At 43.0% G+C, this 23066-nt stretch overlaps 1 protein-coding gene and 1 long non-coding RNA gene across 3 annotated transcripts in view; one reads left to right on the top strand and one right to left on the bottom strand.

Annotated features, from left to right (window-relative positions):
* ZFHX4 (zinc finger homeobox 4) overlaps positions 1-14806 on the bottom strand; it is a 154266-nt gene extending 139460 nt beyond the window's left edge. For both annotated transcript variants that reach the window (XM_075085278.1, XM_075085279.1), the window contains exon 1: positions 14418-14806. The gene's annotated coding sequence lies outside the window, so the exon portion shown is untranslated. The remainder of the gene's footprint in view (positions 1-14417) is intronic.
* Positions 12481-23066, top strand: part of LOC142053504 (uncharacterized) — a 31925-nt gene continuing 21339 nt past the window's right edge. The window contains exon 1 of the long non-coding RNA XR_012659240.1: positions 12481-12729. This is a non-coding gene — a long non-coding RNA (uncharacterized LOC142053504). The remainder of the gene's footprint in view (positions 12730-23066) is intronic.

Raw genomic sequence — 23066 nt, 5'->3', positions numbered from 1 at the left:
AGACTCGAGGTTACCTGGTATCTTTAGTCCCTGTGGCCATGTTCATAGCACGAGAAGGCCCAGAAGGACCACGGGCCTGAAGCCTGTGACCACAAAAATGAGTTTCACATGCTAGCTGCAAGCCCGCTGTGAGGAAGCCTAGGCTTACCAGAGGCGATTACCTGGTATCTGAGCCACAGCCTAAGGCTCTGCCACACATCCCCTGCTTTCCACCCGCTCTGATCAGCATACGTGCTAGTTCTGCCTGCTCCCAAACTTATGCCCAAGTTTTGGGAAAGAGAAAGGAAGCAAGAGATTTCCACCACGGGCGAGCGCTGCACAACACACAGTAGCGACACAGACACGCTAATAACCCAGAGCACAGGGAGGGCCAGTGCCGTCCTCTGCCACGCTCTGCTCTGTTTCGAAGGCCTTGTGTAACGGTGGCAGCTACCGGATCAGCAATTCAATGGAGCCGATACCAAACTGCATTTTCATCTCAGCCTTCCATTAAATCCAAAGGAAGGATGATAAACTTGCAGCAGCACCTCTAATAGCAACACCAAACAAAGGAAAAACCTAGCCTAGTGCTGGCAGTCCACTGAACCCGCTCGGCACGGATCTGTGAAGCCAAAACACCCCCAATTCTGCAATATAAAAGATGCGGGAAGGCAAAACAGGTAAATAGCCCTTCCACAGGCAAACAGCCATTATTAACTGGTGTAGCCAGACAGCAATTATCTACACATGTCTAGTATTCAGAGAATTCCTCAGTAACCACTCCATGCACTGGAGATGGAATAACTCACTCCCGCTCACTCGTCTTGGGCTGGCATACTGCAGGTTATGGGATTACCTGGTTAAATACATATACAGCTCCACAGCAGCTGAATAGGTTCGGCAAGTAAGATCCCCACCTCAAAGAAATCAAGAATTCTTCAGCATTTTTATGGACAACATAGTGGCAAAAGCACCCTGCTCTTCCTAGGTATGTAACAGGAAGCAAGATGAGGCTTACTAAAAGGCAAGTAGCAGGTTTCCAAGAAAGCTAAAATGTGACAGATTAAAACCCGATGTTGAGGGGGCAAAGGGGTTAGACAGTAGGACTCATTGCTGCAGGATACCATTGAGATAATGAATTTACCAAGGTTAAAAAAGAGAAAAGAAACTGGCTGCCAAAAGTATCCAGTTATTGTAATGAATGAGAACATACCAAAAAAATTTTGTAAGGAATATTAAATCCTGCTCTTCAGAGATCTAAAAAATTTACATTTGCAGTCATGGCAAGGTGGGTATATACAATAGGTTATCCCACATTTGCCTGTTGTGATATTCTTTAGAAGCACCTTGTACAGACCAGTCAAACAGAGAAGAGGTTATCCACACCAGAGTCCCACTTTGGCAATCAATATGTTCCCGTAGTATGAATTACACCTCCTGAGTAAAGAAGTGTCTGAAGCAGGGAGACTGCCCTTAGTTTTTATTTGAACTAACCCGTGCAAAAAGATCATCAGCATCAGTTCATATTTAAATATGTCATATTAATTTCCACTCTGTCAAGTTCAGAAAACCTTATTTTAAGATTGTGAAGACTGTACTTACTTTAAATGCACTTTTTTTTTTCTAGAAGCAAACCCATGTACATATGCAAAACGCATTAAGATGGGGTTTGTTATAATGTTGGCTACCAATGGTGATTTTTCTTGGAATATGTGTACGTTCACATTGCTAAAATTATTTTAATAAAATGCCTTACTGTTTTGCATAGTTGCTGGGCTGCAGCCTAGAGCAGTTCTACAGATTTTTTTTTTTTCCCTAACAAACCTCATTTTCCCAACTAATTCTGTTATGCTAGGGATTTGTGCACAGAGTTGGCTAATCCCAGTATTTCCCTAGAGCTGCATCTAAGCTATGGCCCACTCCCAGCACAAAAGTGTCTCCAAAAGCCCTTTCGCCCCCTTCAGCACTGATACACTCATTGGTCCTGACATTTTCACTTCAGCCATGACAAATGAGCTGATGGCTGTGATCAGATTGCACACGAGGACTGCTTTATCAAAGACGTATCATTAACTCTCATCACTGTCTTCCATTATGACTCTTTTGGTCAAATTTGTTGTGAAAATGCAAGTCAGTTCAAAAACATAACCTAAACATAGCAACAAACAAACTTCATTAAAAAGCAGAAAAGAAAACCAGACTCAGACAGGCTCAGAAAGAGACCAGCATTAACTAAATGTTTCTCTGGGGATTTAAGTAACTGTACTCAACCTCTGCCCCAGTGCAAACATGGCAGTTGACCGTCTTCGAAAGGTCCCTTCCCCCATCGCGGACTCCTAGCACTACTTTGCCTTTTTTAGAGAAACAAAAATAAAGCAGCAGCAATTGAATATGCCTAAAAACAAAGTCAACCTTTTTCCTTTTTCTTTTTTTTTTTTCTCTCTTCTTTTTGGTCTCTGAAAAACTTTGCGTTTCTGTGTGTCTGCTTTCATCAAAATACGTTTCTCAAACGAATCCCTTAAAGAATATGAAATTTTCGCTTGAATCGCAGCCACATAATCATACTCTTTTCTGACTCACACTAAAAACACCAGCATAAAGCACTCTCTGAAACGGAAATCTCTCAGTTCACTATGAATACCGCAACCTTTCTGTCAAGTCAGAACCTAAGTTCCAGTTACACAGTTCTTGTTACATCTAGAGGGTTTACAAAGTATATATTTGTTGTAACCTCTTCTAGCAATTCATCTGAGAATACACATCTAGCGGAGTCAACTGTAACACAACAGATCTTGGGAATGGAGGTCATGCTTTGAGATAAAGTGCTATTCACTTTTGGACCATGCAAGAAGCTCTTTATTCCTGTTCTTATTGGCATCAGTTCCCCCTTACCGGAGCAAGAACAAAGCCAAGTGCTCGTGTGAGGTTTATGAATAAATCAGAGGTGAGCCACTTTAAGTGCTGCCCATGATTTCCTTGTTGACAGTGAGCACTTAAACAGGCTTCTATGACCAGCAACTCCTGGCAAACCTTAATGGCTCCTAATCTGTACCCTGCTTCATTTCAGGAAAGAAATGACCCACCCCAATTTTTCTCAAGTCTTCACCTTTTGGGCAACTACTGTCCCACCTTTTTAGAAATTCATGTTCAGGGACTGTCCCATTTCAGTGCCAAGTTTTCACGTAACACGCAACATAAAAATCACCATTTTCTTCCTAGAAAACAAATGACAGCTAATAAAATATTATTACACTGTGCAGCCTAAGTAATTCCCAGACAAACCATTACACAATTCAGCGTTTGTTTAAATAGCATAGATTTTTAAATGAACCTAAAAGATTTCTAATATATTTGCTTCCAATTATTATAATCATGTAAAAAATATGCTGAAAGCAGATTCAGCCCTTCTGTACAGCTACAGCTGAAACCAGGAATGTTTATAAATCACTGCCCTTGTATGTATTTAAAAAAAATTCAAACAGCCTCAAAAAACTATTTTTAAATAATGATAACATTCAAAAACAGATATTAACCAGTAAACTCAGTGCTGGGCCAAACAGCTCTGGTCTAGAAACATTAACAACCAATTGTGGCAAGACGCTAGGTGTTTCAGTGCATATGTCTTTGATGCGCAAAACCACTCAGAGACCTATGCTGTTCAACATTAAAGCAGCAGCCTGTGTGGAGAATACATTTCAGCATGGAATGAAATCCTTCATTTTTAAGGTCTCCCCCCATCCCCCCCCATCCCCCCCCCCCCCCCTTTTTTTGGACATGTCACAATCTCCAGATGGCTGAATTTATTCTGTAGTAGCTGAGTTATTGTCAGGCTCCCAGTTTCTGCTATATTTAAATACTAACAGTTTTTGACTCCATTGTCTCTTGTTGCCTTTCCACCCACTCGGGGGAAAAAAGTGGTGACCGCAGCGCTCTGCCCTGTGATTTCACCGAGCGCTCCCCACGGGGCCGGGGCCAAGGCCGGGGCCGGGGGGCAGCTACCCGGCAGCGCTGACCTGCCGCTGCTTGAAATGTGGGGGGTGCCTCAGTAGATGGCACTCCTCTTTGTAAGGGCCTGATCCAAACACAGGGCAATCGATGAGGCGGAGCTGGACTTTGGACGAGGCCCTCAGTCAAAATTGGAAACTGCAGCAGCGCTGGGAAAACCACCCATCAAGGAAAAGAGAAATCCATGGGCCAGAGCAGTAGGGACTTAAAACTCCAGTGATGCTTTTCACTGGAGCTGAAATGCCTGTCCCAGTGCACTGGCTGACGACCCAGTGAGAAATCGTATTTTGCCTCCCTACAGCAATCAGTTGCTCCTTCTGGAAACAGTCCCGAAGCAGATTGCTGTGCTGCAGCGGAGTGGCTTGTGGTTGGTTGTGCGCAGGGTGACACTTCCCACCCCAGAGATGGCTGCGCTGCAATGGCAAAGAACGTGATTTTTTGGTGAGCGGTTCATAAAACTCAAAGGAACAGAGGGATTGAGGGGTGACATTTGCCACATAGCTAAATAATTTATTTTAGAAATGTTACATTTTCTTTAATTTAAACCCTCAGTGCTGTAAGCAAAATCAATAACCATATTTCAATATAAAAAAGTATAAAAGGACCAGAGTGAAACCCACAGGAGTAAGTTCCCTGTTTAAGGTGCTGCTTTTCACTCAGAACCTTATTTTCTGGAGTAGGGAAGGCACATGAAGTGTTAGGTATTAAACAAGGAGAAACTCTTATTTGAAGGCGGACAGCCATGGTTTCTCCCACAGGAAAACAAACCACCTGCATTTGAAACTGTCATGTAACACTTGACAAATCTGAGGATTTTTTTTTTCCCCTCTCTTCTTACGACAGCTCTGGCCCGCAGAATACCAAAAATCAAAAGATATTCCCCAACAACTGAAGGGAAAGAAGGAAGTTATGTTTTTGTTATTCTTCAAAAGGAGATTATTCTGATTTGTTACCCTATCATCTTCTGGAACAAGTGTGGAAATAACTAGGATTACTCCAGATTTCCATCAGTGCCTAAACACTGGAGCACTACCAGGGACAGGTGCCTTGTCATCTCAGATTAGGTGAATTTATAAGGCAGCCTTGGTGTCAAAACAGGGAGGAGCAAGCCTTCAGCAGCCGCTGCTCCCACACCCTCAGATCTGCTATTACCTGGTAAAAGCAACAGAACTAACCCCCCTCAGCCTCTCTGGAAAACCTTTTTCTTACAGATCCTCCGGTGCCTTCCGCACTAAGCACATCATCCTTAAAAATGGAAACGGTAGTGCAGAAAGAGGAGATGAAACCTTTTAAATCTGATTTTACGGGATTATTGTCAACCGGTAACTAAAGGCCTGATTCTTTTTCTACTAATATCAAAACTGTATGTCTTGCCAGTTTTACACCCATATTACTCCTCTGACTTCGGAGGACTTACTGTTAATTTAGTTTGGGGTGAATGGAAAGAATCCAGTTCTTTTGGGTTTACACATCCTAAGCTCATATCAACACAGGCATTTCACAAGGATTTCTTTGTTTCAGAAGCAGATGTTTGCCTTTTTAAATAGTTTTAGATGTACCTCTAGTGTGTGCATCACTTGTTCTGCAGACACTGCTGCAGCCTATACGGTAAATGTTTGTTTTCAGAGTCACCATAGTCTGTCGTGTACATGCAGCCTTTACTTTGTGAACTATTGACCCGAAGGACTGTAACACCTTCTTAGGAGCTGGTACAGCCTACCAGATCACTATGAGTGCTTATAGTCTGCTCGATTTGTCTGTAAAGAAATCCCAGGTTCTGGGCATATTTAAAATTGTTCTCGAAAGTACCAAAAGCAAATAAAATATAATTTGGACAAATTACCTTCTAGATCTCTCTCTCTTCTTTTTTTTTTTTTTTTTTTTAATTGAAAGCTGATTCTGAGCAATGTGGACATATCGAAGAACATCTTAATATGGCGAACTTTTATTTTGGTCATGTAACTTAGTTAAACTCTTCCGCAGAATACGTTATTTAAGCAGAAAAAGACATTCCTCAACAAGACTGCCATGTTTCAGTCTAGTACAAACTTTTCTGGCTTAGTTTGGGACTCAGCAAAAGCTGCAGTACTAATGAAAAACTGGTATAAAAGTGCTGGGGAGTGACTTAAAAAGGGAATCAAGTAATATGCAATAAAGTCTAAACGTGCTGCCTTTATTTATGCAAAATAAGTTTGTCTCTATAGGTCCACTGAATCCCGCTATCAATAAATGTGAATACTAACCCTTTCAAAAAGAACAACCGATCTCAACAACTACTAAACAGAACCTACAAAGTTTGTTTTACCTGCTGGGTAAAAGCAACCGATATGTCTTTTAGTTTCTTCTATCCATGCATCTGTTCACATAAACATATTCTGCATTACGTCTTATTCTGTAAAATCTTAAATCCCAGTATCTCAGTGAGCTGGGTTTCTGCCCATTCAGTAAGAATGCAGACATCACATAAGTTATTATTAACCCATGTGTTATCCAGTTCTACAGTGGCTGGAACTTTGCCAGAGACAACACATGGTGCTTGGTTAACAATATTTTAAAATATAAATTAATTTATTTTTTAAATTAACACATTTTTCTTATGGAAATACACTAATAAGCTGTTCCCAGAATGAAAGCATATCCCCTAAGCATGTTCTTTTAAAAGCAGTTTTAAGGAATTTCATAAAGTTAGCAGTAAAACATTCCCAAACCCCATAGAAGTTCTTTAACTCCGTCTTAAAAGTGAGAGTTTTTGTGACTTTAGTCTTTCTACATTTAGCACTTTCTGCATTTAGAGTTTTACTTCATTTAGCCATAAATAATCTTAGTTTCTTCGAGGCATCTCTAACTGTTTAAATGTTATCAAATCAAACCCAACGCTGAACTAACACGCATTTACAAATAAATGTTCTGCAAACTAAAAACATCCCACAAGCAAGTTAATATTCAGTCTAACTACCAACACTTTTCCACAGTAGCTCTAAATCAGTAATTTTGTTGACCTGAAAAAAAAAGAGAGCCTATTTAATATGCATACATACAAATAATTATTCACACTGCATTTGATTTACATACATACAAAAGAACCACTTCCCACTTTCAAAAGTGGCTCAACACTTATGGTATTTTAACTGCCCTAATTACTGTTGAGAGAACATAATTAGAAGCACTGATCACATTGTCAACAGCTAACCAGTTGCAGCCCTGTCTGGGGGCCTGATCCTGCTCCGGTTGAAGTCAGTGGGAGCGAGCACTGACTGCAGGAGGAGGCCGGGGCCCTTCTTGCCACCTGAATCTACCGGAATCCAAATGTGTTGAACAACCTGAGTATGCTGGTGCAGTCACGCCAGAAACCCTGCTCCTTATGGGCATGTATCAATTTCTATTTCGCTAAGCTTTCTCTATTTTCAAAGCCGAAAGAAGAGAGTAATTTTTTCCCCAGCAAGCCTTCCACGCCACTTAAACACTTAGCACCGAGTCAGAATTCCTAACTTTTTCCAAAAGAGAAATAGTTTAATAATTAAAACAGATATTGACCAAAGCCCGCTTCCTTGAATACCAAACTTTATTAGATTATTGCGCGTTGATGCCTAATTTCCATTGGCAACTTTTAAAAAAGCTCCTTCCCTCCCTGCCGGCCCCCCTCCTCCCTCTTTTCTTCCCCCAAGCGAAGTGCTGGGAATCCTCGATACCCAATTGTCAATATTTGGTTTGCCTGTCATGTTCCTGGAGCTCCCCTCCATACAAACCTGTGTTTCTCATCCTTTCGCTGCACTACTCTCATACATATTACTTCACATGATGATGATGGAAACTCGAGGCATCTTAGCAAGTTGCTGAAATCTGAGCTTCTGCTTGTTTTCTCAAGTCTTGGACAAACATAACTTTAGGGAGAGCTGAACATAGGCATAAAGAAAGAGGAGCCTGCATTTTCATCTTCCTTTCATCTCAGTCATTCAGTCAACCATTCAGTGCCCTATTCAACAGAGCTTTTCATTATGCAAAAAAATGCTAATCCTTTTCCGATGCTTTCACACTTGTATAAACCCCCATTCCTTCGACTGAAAAGCAATTATATCAGTTTACCTTTCTGTCAAAAACAGGATTAATATTCCAATACCAGAATCTCCTTTATTTTCCTATCTTTTGCTTTAGGAAACTAGAGATTATTAGTGGAGGTATTCCTTAGAGCAAGAATACATTATTTTAAATATGATTATTTTAGCCAAAGCAAGAGGGGGGAGGGGGAGGGAGAGAAAAAACTTCAGTTGCTGCGGAAACTCTTTTCAGTGACAGAACTGACCTTCCCCTTGCAGAGGCCTGAATAGAATGAGCCTCACTCTGGTCTATTAATCAGAAACAAATTATGAAAGAATGTGGCTGGACTGGTTGACACTATCCTGTCTTGGGAGACTCAGTAACAGCCTAGTAACAATGTCCTCTTCATGGGTAATGAACAGCCATGACAAATGGGGCAGAGAAACTATTTATTTGCATATGCAAATTCTCACACAAGGGAAACATGTACAAACAAGTGTCATTGTAAGGTGGATTAGGCAAACAACGCTTTCTTTTTAGGACATTCTGCAGCCCAGAACATTAGTCAGCACAATTAAACCAGTCTCCATGGAGACTAATGAAATTTCACCATGGTATGAGTTAAATTAGATAGCTAGTTATGTGTTTTCACAATCCAACTTGAAATCCATTATTGTTTCAGAACAATACAGCAATTGTGCCTGGCTGATCTTTGCCAGCTCAACAAGCTCCTAAGTTGACAATTTGCATATGTTAATATAATTAAGCACTAATTACATGAAACTTGTACATATTCACATGCACTTTCCCTGGGCGCTTCTCAGTTTGAACCTTGGCCAAGTCTTTAACCCTTTGAATGAATTTGGAGCAGCAAAGCTCTGCCTTCTGGGTACAGCCCCAAGGCAGATGCAGAAAAGCTCTTCATTTATAAACACAAAGCTTAACCTGGCTTCTCATATTTCTACCAACAAGGTTAGAAAACATTTTTGCATGTGTTGAGGTAGGAGAAAGGGGCAGGGAGGGGGGAAGCTGGATTGGAAGTTCTTTTAGAGACCCAGCTCTGGTACTCTTTTTGCATATGAAAACACAAATATTTACCCACATAACAGGTTAGGAACACATGTATTGCCATTGTCACAGGTTCTTCGAGACCCAAATTGTCAAAAACTAGACTGGGCTTTACGTCAGTGCTCTCAGAACCACAAAAATGGGAATGAGAAAAGGAAAAAAGAGCAAGCAGTAACTAATGAGCTTTACATAAATATATGCAGAGGCAATTAAGCAGTGTTAATTACTATGACAGCAGTTAATTGAATATAATTAGATATTTTAAGCTACTGACTAAGGCATAGTTAAGATTAATTTTATTGAGATTAATTGTAAATAAGAATAGATTAACTCTGTGTTTTGACAGGCATAAAAAGTAGTTCTGCAAATTAACTAGGAGAGCAGAAACTAGCACAAAAATCATATATTATTTTAATGTCACACCTCAGAATCATCTGCTCAATAAACATGACTTTTCAAACCCAAACAGACAGGAATCTTGAAGAAAAACAAACAGCTTGCAGAGATTAAAGAGCCTTTTGTCCTTTTTCATGTGCATTTCTTTTAGCAGACTAAATTAAGCGAGTCTGGTGTACGTTTTTAGGAAGGAACATTTCACACTGAATGGAAAAAATGTTCTATCACATATGAAATTCATGCAGCTGTGCGGAACTTGGTCCAGATGGTCTAAGACTATAAAACAACACTAAATGATAGACAGTAGGGCCTTCCCAAGATTATGTGATAAAGTCACAACCTCATATTTTGACCTAAGTTTTCTGTCATGTATTGTTTCCTTCCAGATCAGATAGCTCCATTTTAATTTTTAACTGATCATGAATATTCAGTGGAAACTCTTAATAAACATTGCTGATAAGCATCTGAGCAGAAATCATAAAATATTTACAAAACGACCCTTAGCTTCATTAAAACAATGCTGAACCTGAAGTGCAGAAAACAGTGCCCTGGCTCTCCCCACAATACTAAGAGGTTCACACCACTTAGCTTAAATAGGTAGAAATACCTGGTTTTAAATATGCTGCAAAGAAAACCCAAACCACACTCTACCAGCAGATTAATTCATGCATGCTGTTTAAGAAAATTAACAACAAGGCTGAAGAATGCTGAACAAATCACTAATAAGAAAGGAGCTTCAACTGATTTTGAAATAAATCAATAGGTGATTAACACAATATTTTTAAAGCAGTAGCATGTATGTATATTATATAAACATATATATTATATTTCCAATACCTTTTTAGCTCTTAATCGAACAAGGGCTTTACAACAGTGAGCATGTCCCTACATTGACTATCAACTTCTTTGGAATGCCTTTAGTCTTTTATAACGAAAATCCAAAAACGGTCTGTGAAACAAGGCTACGACAAGCCATTCTGCAGTGAAAGATTTTAAATCATCCAGCCTCTTCTAATAGACTTGAGACTTATTGAGGTAGAAACCATAAAAAATGAAGAAGGGAAATTTAATCCCTGAAATATTGATTTGCACATTAATATCATATAGGCAGAGGGCAATTTGGCTTCATGGAAATGACACATTGTCGACCCTTGGTGAAGTCAGAGCCAATCTAACTGCTGAACATGTCTGAATCTCAAGAGTTATTAAGGGCTTCCCTTCTTGCCTTTATGACTTTTCTTCAGCCTACCAATGCAATCTTAAATGTATTATCTTTAAGAAATAATTGTAAAACCTCAGGGGTTTTCCAGTTAATGGAAGGGAGGCTAAACCACATCAGATTCTGAAATGCAACATTAAACCCTTGCAATCAACAAAACCACCTCAATTCTCATCCATCCAGTGCAGGATCTAATATTGTTATTAGAGATAATCAAATTTCATTGTGTAAATTTAGGCTCATGGTCAGAATGGAAGCAGTAAATTCTGCAATATTAAACAGTGATTTTTCTCGGCCCCCTTTATATGTTCTTTGCTGGTGCACCATCCTCACAAATAAACCTAAACTACTCAAAAATCGAGGAACAAAACCGTCTCCCTATTCTGAAAGATGCATGCAATGCCATTTATCATCTCCACAGCTTTCCTTTAATTTTAACTTGATCTAGCGGATAAGTTTCATTTTAGAGAATAATAAAGCAGTACCACTGCATAAACCAAACAGCAGGTACTATTACTGTGACTTACACAGATGGTTTACCTGACCTTTCTTTGTTCCTTGGGTAGGTTTCACTTTTGCAGATTTACGACTTTTCCCTCTATATTTCATTGACCCTCTATGTTCATTATCATAAAAATGAAAACTATTGAATACATGTTTATGTTGACGAAGTCCAAAAACCCCACGACTAAAGGATAAAGAGATGCTACAATGCACTGTGTGGATCTCTAGAACGTACACTATAAATATTCAAGCACAGATAGCACGAATAACTGAATAATCCTGGTGAGCCCCAGCTCTGGAGCCAGGTGCAAGAGGTTAAAACAGCTGGCTAGCCATCTTTTATTTTGTGTGCCTTCCTACCGGCAGAAACCGCAAACCCTGAAAACTAGCAGATATTCCCTCAAGGTTGATTGTCTGATTTTTTTCATTTCAACCAGTTTAGTAGGATCCCCCAGTCGAGAAAAGAGAGAAACTCCTTAAATACAGGCAGTTGAATAGGAAGTGGAGCAATGATGATTAAGGTTCTTCACCCCCACACACCCCCCAACCTTCAACCCCCCGTTTATTTCCACAATCTTCTTTGTGCACCTTCCCATCCAAATGTTTGTATTCCTTATTTCAAAGAAAAGCACTCCGGATCGTTCTGTCAGTTTTGCCAGTAAATATAAAGTAAAACAAGTGTTGATGGCGCTGAGAGTGTTACATACCCAGGCTGTGTTTTTGCATTGCTCTCAATAGAAGCGATCGATGCCCATGTCACAGTCGCGTCCCAATCGCAGCCAAGTCTCTGCCTCAATCTAACCAACAACAGGCAGGGCTGCAAAGGCTTCTCACTACCTCTTCCATCCATCCACCACCAAACTAAAAATATAATGCTACATATGATCTTTTTAAACACTCCACCACCGCTCCTAGGGATCGAGCCACTGCAAATCCAGGGGAAACACAACTGAAAAAAAAAAAATACACCATCAAAAAAAAAAAAACAACCCTCACAGCAACCACCCCAAAAGCACTCAAGCCCTCTCTTTCCACTCTCTTTCTCGACCTCCTCCTGCCAACTACATAATCCTTGATTAAAAACGGAACAAGGCTAATAAAAAGAAAATTTAAAAAAAAAAAAAAAAAAAAAAGAGGAGGACGGAATGGAGCCGAGGAAATGCAACTGTCAGAAAACGGGATGGTCAGACTTCCTGAGTGAACCTGCCTGTGTCTGGCTTAATGTAAATCCACCATCTTCAGCCTGGCAAGTTGTCTTTTGGTTGGGCTTTTTTTTTTTTTTTTTTTTTTTTTTTTTTTTTTTTTTTTTTTGGTGGGGAGGGGGGTGTTATGTTTGCGATCTCTGCCTTGGTACCTAAGGAGGAAGAGGAGGAGGAGGAGGGTGTGTTATTGAATGGTGGCTAAAGCCTCCTCGGGACGGCGCTGAGGTGAAACAGGCTGAACCCGACTGATGTGCCTCCTCTCTCGGTTGGACCCAGTGCCCTAAGCAGCCGATGAGAGACCCCCGGCCGCCCGGCTCGCAGGTAACAAAAGAAATACCAACCCGTGCATTTTCTGCTGCCGCTGCTGGGGAGGCTGGGGGTGGGGGGGTGGGGGGGCGGTGGAGGGGTGAAGAAGATGCAGGAAGGGAGGAGTGGAGGGGAACCGCCGTAAGTTGGCATCGGATGGGGGGAAAGTTTATTAGCATTTTTGCAGGAAATTTCATGTAAGGCAAGAGGGGGAAGCAGGGACGTGTCTGCCATTAGCCGTCGTGATGGGAAGGGATGCACTTGATTCTGGCACGAGCAGTTAGAGCAGGAACCGAACTGCCTTCTCGCTGTTTATGAGCTTTTTTTTTTTTTTTTTTTCCTGGCTGGGGGGGGGGGGGAGGGCTGTGCGGTTTTTTTTTTGGTGTTTTTTTTTTTTAACACCTTAGTCCTCGGTTTAAAAAAAAAAAAATAGACGTCTGTCCCACAAAACAACCGACCCCCCCCCTTCCCCTTTCAAATATCTCAGCAGGGCTGGGCTGCCGGCAGCCCCCGACCCCGCCGGCGAGGAGCCTTTCCTGCGGCGCGGCACGGCGCGGCGCGGCGCGGCGGGGATGCCGGGGGCTCCGCTGGCCCCCGGCCGGCTGCCGCCCGCGGGCACCGGCAGCCGCGCATCCCCGCCGCCGGGGCCGCTCCGCGCCGGGCTGTGCCGGGCCGCCTCCCCGCGCCGCGCCGCGCAACTGACAGGGAGGCTGGGCGCGCTCCTAACGGGCTCCTCTTCCTCCTGCTGCCGGAGACGGCAGCCAGCAGCGCGATCCCCCTGCGCGCACACACACACACAAACGCACACACACACACACACAGAGAGACCCGCACGGCCACCCCTGCCTCTGCTCCTGAGAAACCTACCTGCAAAATAAAAAAAAAGGGAGGGGAGAGGGGAAAAAGCACCCCACGCCTTCTCCTGTACACACGCACGCAGTCAGGGTCCCCATTGCCCTGCTGGCATCCCCCCCCCCCCGCCCGAAAGCGAAAGTTTGGGAGGCCGAGGGGGGTGGAGATGAGGAGGAGAGGGAAGGAGGGTGGGAGAGCGGAATGCGCCTTCAAAAAGCACCTCAAAGTTTTGGGGGGACCGAGCTGCGAAAGAAGAGTGCGAGCTCTGAAGGGGCTGGCAAGCGATGACTTCTGACAGCCGTAACGTCTTCCCTAATCTGACAGTATTCCCCCCCTCCCCGAGCTCCCTACAAAAAAAGAGCGAAATAAAAAGTGGGGGGCGCCCCCCGAACCTCTTCTGCAAGCTGAGCAGGGTCCTCCACTTAATCCGAAAGTTACAGCCCGAAAGAGGAAAAAAAAAACCCAACCCCACAGCCCCGAACCAAAACAAAAAAAAATACACAAACAAAACGTAACCCCCGGAATAAAAGAGAAAGGGAGAGAGAGAAAGAAAGAAGGGAGAGAGAAAAAGCAGCCCCTCCTTCCCAAATGAGAGCAAATACTGTACCTAAAAATGGGGAAACAGGCAGAAAAAGGGGGGAGAGAGAGAGGGGAGAGATACATGGGATCTGGGGATGTGAGTGTGTGTGTGTATGTGAGAGAGAGAGAAAGAGGCACAGGGAGAGGGGGAGAGAGAGAGAGAGCGCGAGAGCGAAATATCAAAGATTGTGCAAGATCAGCCTGGAAAGATAATCGATACTCGACCTAAATTTAACACAAACTACTCAATAAAAGTTAAAGAAAAAACTTACTTTCCATTTCCCCTCGCAGTTCCTACTGGATCTTCGCCTCTTTTTTTTGTTTTGCTTTATTTACTTAACAGCTGATCACATCCAAGTAAACGACAGAAGGTTCATTAAAAAAATAATAAAAAAAAATAATCCTCCAACTTTATTGGGTGAAAATAAAAATGATTGAGCAAGAAGTGGGGGGCATGGAGCGGTCCTTTGGGGTCCGGGAGTTGTTAAAGCATGTGCCGACCGCGGTCTCGCTGTTTGGTTGTGAAGGGGTTGGGAAAAGGAGGAAAGGAAATGAAAATCCGATATGTCTTTATTCTGCTAATTATTATCGTTTTAGCCCTGTTTAAAAAAATGGCTGATTAAGTTGAGTGCGCATGTCTTTGTGTGTCTATTCCCGATATGCACTCTGGGAATGAGAGAGAGAGAGAGAGGAGAGAGAGGAGAGAGAGGAGAGAGAGCGAGGGAGAGGGAGAGAGAGAGGGAGAGGGAGAGGAGAGGGAGAGGTGTAATTAGTGAGGTGATCAACATTCTCCGGGCTGCAAATGACGCGCAGCCCCGCAGCCGGGGAAGCCGGAGCTGCCGCGGCTGCCGGGGGCTCGCCGGGGCTGCGGGAGCCCCAGAGCCAGCCCAGAGAAGAAGGGGGAGCAGAAAGGAGCTCGTGGATACAAACACAAGTCTGCAAACTTCATTAGTAACACAGACACACACGCACAGGCACACAAAGTAGATGGCTAGGGAAAATTAAAAAAAAAAAAAAAAAAAAAGAAGAAGAAGGGGTGGGGGGGGAACAGACTTGCTCTTTTAACTGTTCGGGAACTTAAATGAAACGGGTCCAAATTAATTATTCCATCGGGGAGTTATTTCATTCTGTCTGTCTGTCTTTCTCTACCCTTTTCTATCTTCTAATGGGGATTTAATGGAAAATATATGTTTGCGATGGGATAATGAATGTACAACACCTCTCTAAAAGGAAAGACAACATAGCTAAGACAGGGAATAACTGCCCATACAGGGATAAAGATGGATTTATTTACACATACACATACACACACGCACACATGTGCGCACTTGCATCCTACATCGTATTTGCACATATGCACACGCACCCCACAGACCCACAGTCACACAAAACACAACACGCTTTATTTGGTGGCCGCCATGTAATTGCTTGGAGAAATCAACAAAGTAAAAAAGCAAAGCCTTCCAGAATATACAATATCAACTGGAAACAGCCTTATCAAAATGAAGTAAATACCAGCCCAGGGAAAGTCTCTTTGCATACAACACAGGTTTCATGCATATATATGCCTTGTCCTCCACTTTCCCTACAAGTATTGATATTTTATTAATATTTTATCTACTATGTTTTACCAGACACATTTCATTCTTGGATATGGGGGGAGTGGGGGGATTATTATGATGAAAACTAGGGTAAAATGTACAGATGTCATTATAAATCGGAATCTTCTACAAATATTTTCCTGTGTGGGATTTAAGAAGATTGCTTCTCATTTGAAAATCTAATTATCTTAACCTAATACTGCAGATGTGAATATGACTGACACTTTCATTAAAAGATAATTAACTAAAACTAGGAATAGACATACTTTAAAATACCCCCTACTGAAGATAAAAACATGACTATTCAAAGAGCATCCGAATACACCGCAGGAACACGTGCAGATTTTTGATAATGCTATTCCAGAAATGGGTATACCAGAAATGGTCACTAAGTCACAGTTACATGCAAGAGATATTTACAGTACCGAGGACCCCGTGCAGGTGAACCGTAACCTTAGAGCTGACAAGCCTTTGAAGTTCGTGATTCCTGCGATACACGTCAAAACCTTGTCTTAGGCCTTAAACACCAAAAGCCAGCAGGAAGGTTTTATCGCTACCTTCCATTAAAAGCACGCACACACAACAACAAACCAGCAAAGACCTGGATGGCAGAAATACGCACCTCTCTGGGCCCTAAACCTTCTGCTCCAGGAGAACATTTTGCAAGTACTGGAACTAACACTAATAGGAAAATCCCCACCTGATGATGAATTAGGGCTGCCCTTAAGGAAGCACAGGCCAGTGTCAGGGAACCGAGTTGCTAAAAGCAGATGTTTAGGGTCAGAGTGAAGGTCCTAATAGCTTTGGAGGGGGGAAAAAAAGGAAAAAAAAAACATCTTCGGAAAGGGGAGGGAAAAAAAAGACAAGTAAACACATCTCCAGCCTGCAAGTACAGCTATTCCAAAAATCGGAGCTTGCCAATAAAGCGGGGAACATAGAAGGAGCCCTAACCCAATCCAGAGAAACCTTCCTCCAAACTTCAGGAAAGTCTCCAAGACTCGAACTCAAGGAAAAGGCAGGGGCACTTGAGGGTTCGTGAGAGCAACTTTATTCCTATTTCAGACCTCACCTAAGCTTTGCACCAGCTCATCAATGAAAAAAATCTGAGCATATATATGCAGGTTTCCACAAGCACTGCACCCTGTGAAGGAAGGTAACAAGGAAACTAGCGATATTCTGCATCGTTGTTTACAGGGTGGGAAAAAAATGCAAACAAAGAGTGAAAATGAAATCTCTGGAACCCGTTTACAGTTATCAGATCGAGCGGGTATGATGGACAGAGAGCTTTTAGGCTTAAATTGTAGACAAAACGGGACTCTGAGATAGAAGGATGCATTGTCCATTCAAGTGCATGCCTGAAGGATGGTACCGCATTTCCTAAGACTGAAGACAATTAAATACAATGTGATGAAGAAACACCTGAGAACAATACATCTATTTCAAATTCAAGTGAAGAAACACGTATACTTAATGTCACAGAAGAATAAGGAAACGAAGATAATTTAGTTTTAAAGTCGTCCCCCCGCACCTCCCCCACCACCTCCTTTATTCCTAGTGCTTTTTTCCTGGTGAAACATCAATATCATTAATGTCATTAATGTCAAAACACCAAACGTCAGAACAGTCAAGTCATTCTTTTTTGGCTGTAGATTTTTTTTCCCCTTTCTCTCTTCTTGGAGGGGGATATAGGTTTATGGTGTTCTTAAGTTACAGCTAAAGGAACAAAAGGGCGGGGGGGGGGGAATAGAGGCAGGAATTGCGAGAGGAGAGTCCACATTTTTCAGGGTTTCTTCTGCCACTGTTTACTGTCCTTCCTAACGTTTTAAGTCTCCTCTCTCCTCTCTCTCACACTCTCTCTCTCTCTTTCTCTCTCCCTAAAAATAGTAGCTACCGGGGACGGGGGGGGGGTAGGGGAAAAAAAAAAAAAAAAGGCACTACGGGATGTTAACAGTTTAGAAGAAACCCGGGGATCGCCACGTAGCTAGGAAAAAATCGGAGAAGGTTAATTCCGGGAGGCAGCAGCAGCAGCAGCAGGTTTGTGGGATGTGATAAGAGCGGAGCGCGGCGCGGGCTGGGGGAGGCAGGCGAGGAGGACCCGGGGCCGGCGCGGCCGCGGCTGCGGGGCGGCTGCGGGGCGGCGGGCGGGCGGGCTCCCCAGCGGCGCGGCCCGGCCCGGCCCGGCTCCCGCTCCCCCTCTCTCCTCCCTCTCTCGCTCAGCTGATCGCCCCCGAAGACTCTCGCCTAACCTCTCAGCTCCTCTCCTCTGGTCTCGGTGGACCCCCCGCCCACCTCCTCCGAACTTCTCCTGCAAGGCACCGTTACACATTTTGGGATTTTTTTTCGAGCCTCCTGTTGAAACCACAAAAAGCTCTTGACAGTGACGTTGCATTTCATAGAGAGGGAAGGGGGGGGTGGGAAATGAAAAAAACCCTCAGCCTTTTCTGTCCTCCACCACCTCCAGCCTCAGCACCAAGGAAAACTTATTGGCCTGGGCGAGACGGAGCCGGTGGGGGCCAGAGCCCCGAGACTGACCATTCTTTAATAGACAAAGAAATCCTAACCCAAACCGAGCTCTGTTACACCACGTCTCTCCGCCAGGCTCATTTCACTCCCTAAATCTGCGCTGCGGACACACAGGGGCACAAGGATCTGCATAATTACAGTCGCAGCCGCTCCCCTTTTTAATAAACCGACATAATTCCCTAATAAACGTCCCCTTCCCCCACCTTGTCCTCTCCCCAGACCCCAACCCAAGGGAAAGGGGATCCGTGTCTTTTTACTGCGTTCCCTAAGTCTATAGATGAGCTCAGTTTGAAACGAGGTATTACAAGATTTCAGTGTTACAGACCCTTTATCTGAGCCACAGACACTTTCAGATCCCCAGCCCCCACCTCCTCTCCTTTTTGTTGTCTCTTCTCCTCCCGGGGGCTATTTGACAAAGGCAGTGTGTTAACTAACATTTTTGTTTAACTCAGCAACTTCTTTTCAAAACATACTTAAACCTGATAGCAATCTCTTGTACTTTTTTTTTTTTCTCCGAGATGAAATTGATTCTGAACCGAAAGCGTTTGGCTAGTATTAATTATTTCTTTCTTTGCAGGTATCACGTATACAAATCCATTGTTAATTTACAACGCCCCCCCCCCCCCCCATCAAACACATTCCAGTACACACTAAAAAGGGCTGGGGGGTAGGTGGGGGGAGAAGAGGTGGGGAGGGAAAAGAAAAACAAAAATCCCCGATTTGATTCCTGGAAAGTTTTGTTCAAAAAAGAAATAAAAGAACAATAACATATTGCATTTCAATTCTGCCCTCACTGCCCCAGATCTGGCATTCACCTACTGAAAGTGCGTCTAACGAGCAGCGACCTAAGAGAAAAATCACAGACGAATAGTACAGACATCTCGCTGAGATTTTGAGCTAAAGAGTGTCGTTCCCGATTGCTTTTTGTTATTGTTGGTGGTGGTGTTGGTGTTATTTTGGCTGGAGCCGCACAAAAACGCGCACCCGGACGTTACTATAAATAAAAGCCTTCCAGGTCTAAGTCTGCTGCCGGCGTTTCCTCCGGAGCCTTAACAGCCCTTTTTCAGCTCCTTTCTTGGGCAGATCGCGGGGATTAAATGCCCTGAACCTGAGCTCCTGGCCTTGGATGGGAAGGGAAAGAAAAAGGGAGAGGGAGAAAGAGAAAGGAGAGGGTGAAGGAGCCAGGCGCCCTCTGGGCTTTCAGAGGTCAGCGCTTTGACAGTGCTCTGACCTCCCTCCCCTCCCGGCAACCACCCCAGTGTTTATAAACAAAAACAGTCAGGACTAGCCCCAAACAATAGCAATTCACCAACTTCACAGGCACTTCACTAGCTCTTATGCAAATCAAGGAAAACGACCGCTTACCACCGCTCCCCCCCCACCCCCCCATCCCCTCCAGAAAGCCCAAGAGCATATTTCCAGCAGTGATATATCCAAGGGAAAAATTTTACATTCTATCCTGGAAAAGGACAAAAAGCAACTTCAGAAATAAAACGGTTCTGCTAGAAAGACAGACAAAAAGGGAGAAAAAGCCAATAAAACTACCGATCTTACTGCAGAAAGAGGAAAGTTATGAAATATTTATACCTAAATCCAACAATCCACACTGCCAATAAAACAGGAATCTTTGTTGTGTAGACAATATGCTAAACTACCTCTGCGACAAACAGCGATTATAAAGCAACCAGGAAAAGTTATTTTCGCCCAAGGAGCCAAGTTTTCAAAGAAAACGTGTGGATTTTACAGCTAAATAAAAGCCACCACCTCTGTGTTATCCGTAAAAACTACACATAAATTAAAAGCACCGTTAAAAGAAAAAAAAAAACCTTCCAGCAAGCAAGCAAGCACATCTGATCTGACTTACAAAAAAGTATAATTAAAACCACCTTTAATTACAAAAAGCAGCAAGCGAAAACTAAATGAATCAATGCTTTCTCCCCAAAATGTTGTCCGCCAAGGTATAGAAATGATAGTTCTATAGTCCTGCATTAAAGCGTAACTGAAACTCCACAGTTCAGGAATTGATTACGCGATAAGAAAAAAAAAAAACCCAACACCAAACGTAAAAGAAAAAAAAAGGTCCTAATGATTTTCAAACTTTTGTTTAAAAATGATGAAGATCAGAAAAGGTTGGAGGAAAAGTTAAAGGAAATATACCTCAAGAGAAAAAAGACCATCTCCTTTTCTTCTTTGTCTATCAGTCTCCAGTTAAAGCATATGGAAAATGTTTTCAAAATGCCTAGATTTGGCACATTGTCATTGCAAAGAGAGGAGCGCAGTGATGCTGTTATAGAAAATGGGAAATAAATTCAGGATTGGGTGCTGCCTCCTTCAATGCGGATTTATCTAAGTTTAATTTAATATTCCGCAATCACTGTATGATCGCATATAATTCACCAAGATTTTTAAGGGCTTCGCCTAAATATGTTGACCACAGGCACAAAGTAATTTAATCAGATTATTTCCTTCTTTTATTTGTGTTTATTTTTCTCATTAGAAACACTTTAAATTGCAATTGTAAATAATAGAAATGATGGAATATTAGGTTTGGGGTGAACAAACGCTCAGAGAAGGCATTAGCTTTATTAAAATCATTCTGAACGTAAAATCAAAAAGCACAAAATGGTTGTTTGTAAAACACTAAACCTTTAATCGATTTATTGGCATCCCGATCGATTAGATAAACGGAAATCTATAGTAAACATAAAAGCATTTAAAATATTTTTCTCTCATTTATAAACAAAACTTTTCTTTTCAGTAGAAAAAAATGATTATCAAACGACTAACAGGAAATTCTTCAGATATCAAATTACGATAATAAAATTATTTCCACATGGAAAGGGATAATGACAATGATGATAGTAATTATAATAATGAATAATTCAACAGCCCTTTGACATATATGGAAGAGCCTGGTTCAAAAACAGCTTTTGAAGGGGGCTACTTTTAGGGGATTTTTCAAATAAAATTGAATTTTGAGGCTGAAATGCTTAGATCAAGTGACAGTTTAGGTGCAAGTGCGAAAGTTGCGTTAATTTTTCCCTGCATTTTTCAGGCGGGAGCGTTCACTTTGACATCGCCCTTCAAATTAAGTTACCACTTATTAGCAGGAAATAAGTATGTAAATATATAAGCTGTCCCTGAAATTGGGGGTGGGGGAGTGAACAGTTTCTTCATTCCAAGGCGGTGGGGATGGGGACCCTTTACCTTATAATTTAAGCGATTTGCTTAGCTCGCGGTGTACCTTCCAGATTACAGAAAGATTCTGCAAGCAATAATGTATTGGACCGTTTAAGTGAAAGAACACAAATTATTTAGGGGTGGGAGGGTAGGGAACTGCAAGCCGGAGAAATGCAGCAGTCGGAGCTTGTGGCATTCTGGCTGCGCGAAGAGGAAGTGTTGCTGTAACGGGTATTATGTTTATTTGATAAAGAAAATCAATGAAAGTGGCTGTAAAGTAGTTAGTGAGGCGTGTGTTTGGGACTCGGGTTGAATAGTGACTCCAGCGGGCTGGTCGATGAGCTCTAAGAGCTCTGGAAATCTAACCTAACCCTCAGAGTGAGCTCTCTCTCACTCAGTGCTGCACCTTCCCTAGGCTGGGAGACTTCAGTCCTTGTCTCCTCCCTCTGTCTCCTTCCTTCTCTCCCCACATCCCTCCCTCTGTCCCTCCTTCCCTCTCTCCTTCTAGTTTTCCGCTCCTGCCTTCCTTCTTCCCATCCGCTCCAGCCGTTCCCTCTCCCAGGTTTATCTGCTCCCCCTAATCTCTCCCGTTCTCTTTCTCTCTCACTTGCATTCTCTCTTCCCATCTCTGCCGTAGCTGTTTCCTTCCCATCCAGCTGCTCCTCTAAGTTTTCCTGTAGTCCTGGAGCCTTCCTCCTCCTCTTCCAATGCTCTTCCTCTCCTTTCAGGTCTCTGTGTTCCTAAGTTTTCTTCCAGCCTTTTTCGTTATCTGTCTTCACCAGCCGAATTTATCTCTTATTTTGGATTGGTTCCCCCGGACATGTGCTATATTAGTAATTATCCCTACTCGTTTCCCTTTCACACACCCATGAAGGAGAGAGGAGTGCACCGCTCGCTTTCCTCATGTGGGATATTTTAAACATTGGCTAATCTTCAGCAGTGCTTTATTTTAAACCTTCTGCTGCTATTTCCCCCTTTTCTCCCGCTAATCTTCATTCCCTCTAATTTACAACAGAAATGTTTCTCCTCCTCCTTTTCATTTCCTACTTTACAATTTCCTTTGGGGTTTCTAAATAGTAGTATGTCCGTTGCATTTCCCTACCCCCATGTCTTTCGCTGTTTCTCTCCAGCTATTTTATTTACCCGGTTGCTAGAGGAATATTTCTTTCCTTAACAAGTTTATCTCCCTGTCTTTCAGCCCCAGCCTATAAAAAAGAAAGAGAAAAAAAAGAGAGCGAGAGAGAAAAAAGTTGAGCTTGTGGCTCTTTTCTGCGAAGTAACTTGGTTTCAAACTTCTGGTTTGGATTATGTGTCATTATCTATTTTCCCTTATCGCATCCCCCGTTGCCCTCCCCACCCCCCTTCGCTAATAACATCTTTAGTGTGGTCAATGTTAAATATGGCAGATCTCTGAAAAATGCTTCCTCTCCAGCTCTCTGCTGGAATTCATTACCGGCCCCACTCTCCCCAGCCCGCGGGGCCTGCGGGGCCCGGTGCGCGGAGCCCCGCGGAACCCCCGCCCCGCCGCTGCAGCCCCTGCGGTCGCGGGGATGCGCCGCCGCGGCCGCTTCCCGCCGCCGCCCGCCTCCCCCCCGCCCCGGTCCTCCCGCCCTCCCG

The sequence above is a fragment of the Phalacrocorax aristotelis genome, chromosome 2 (genome assembly GCF_949628215.1).
Source record: "Phalacrocorax aristotelis chromosome 2, bGulAri2.1, whole genome shotgun sequence".
Taxonomy (NCBI): domain Eukaryota; kingdom Metazoa; phylum Chordata; class Aves; order Suliformes; family Phalacrocoracidae; genus Phalacrocorax; species Phalacrocorax aristotelis.
Note: the sequence above shows the minus strand (reverse complement) of the source record. Positions and strands in the feature narration are given on the sequence as shown.